The following is an 885-nucleotide window of genomic DNA, read 5'->3' as shown; positions in this document are numbered from 1 at the left end:
CTGTCCTTGGCTGCCATCTTACATCGATGTTGTGCAAACCGTTCTCGTTATGTTAACAATGGCTGGACTTCTCCCAGACAGACCTCGTATATACATACATACTCAGGTGAGGGTTAAAAAAACAAACACATTGTACAAAAGTATAAAAATATTTTCTTTATAGCATTATCATAAGCTTTTTCGACTTAAAATTTTTTCTTCTTAGAATTTTTTGTTAAAAACTAAGACACGAACACACACATGAGCCTGGGCTTACACAGGGTAAGGATCATACATATCACTGACTTCCACCTCCATATCTTGTCCTATTGTAAAGTCTTCATGGGTATTAACATGCATGCAGGGGTCATCTCTGATAACAATAGCTTCTTCTGGAATACACTCTAAAAGACCAGCCTGAGGCTCTTCTTGAGGAGGTGTCACTCTTATCAGAAATATATCCATAGTGGTTTGCTTGGTTTCTTCCTTTTTTTCACCATACATTTTCTTGTAAGCAGACAATGATGCACCATGAACATTCTTCTCTATTAATGAAAACTTTTCAGTGTTGAGGGGTCATGTTTTCAAACTTTTTAAGGAGCATGTCAAAATCTGCAAAAACTTCTCCTAAATCCTTCACTAAATATTCTTGGGGCTTCTTCTTTTACTTCTCCTGCAGTTTCCTTTCTCTGCTCCTTCTTCATCTATGTGTTCCTGTTTCATTTCAAAGAACTTATTAGGCAAAAACCTTAGGAACCACCTCTAGGAGCTCCTCAATGTCATCCTAACCACATCCAGGTTAAAGCTGCGTACCATTTCAATCACATTCTTGTTGATTTTGGCAACCTTTTCACTATGATGTTATGACAGCTATGGCATAAGAATTTTTCAGCTGTATTATAACTT

Source organism: Desmodus rotundus, chromosome 6, assembly GCF_022682495.2.
Source record: "Desmodus rotundus isolate HL8 chromosome 6, HLdesRot8A.1, whole genome shotgun sequence".
NCBI classification, from domain to species: domain Eukaryota; kingdom Metazoa; phylum Chordata; class Mammalia; order Chiroptera; family Phyllostomidae; genus Desmodus; species Desmodus rotundus.
The sequence above is the reverse complement of the archived record's forward strand: the minus strand, read 5'-3'. Positions refer to the sequence as shown.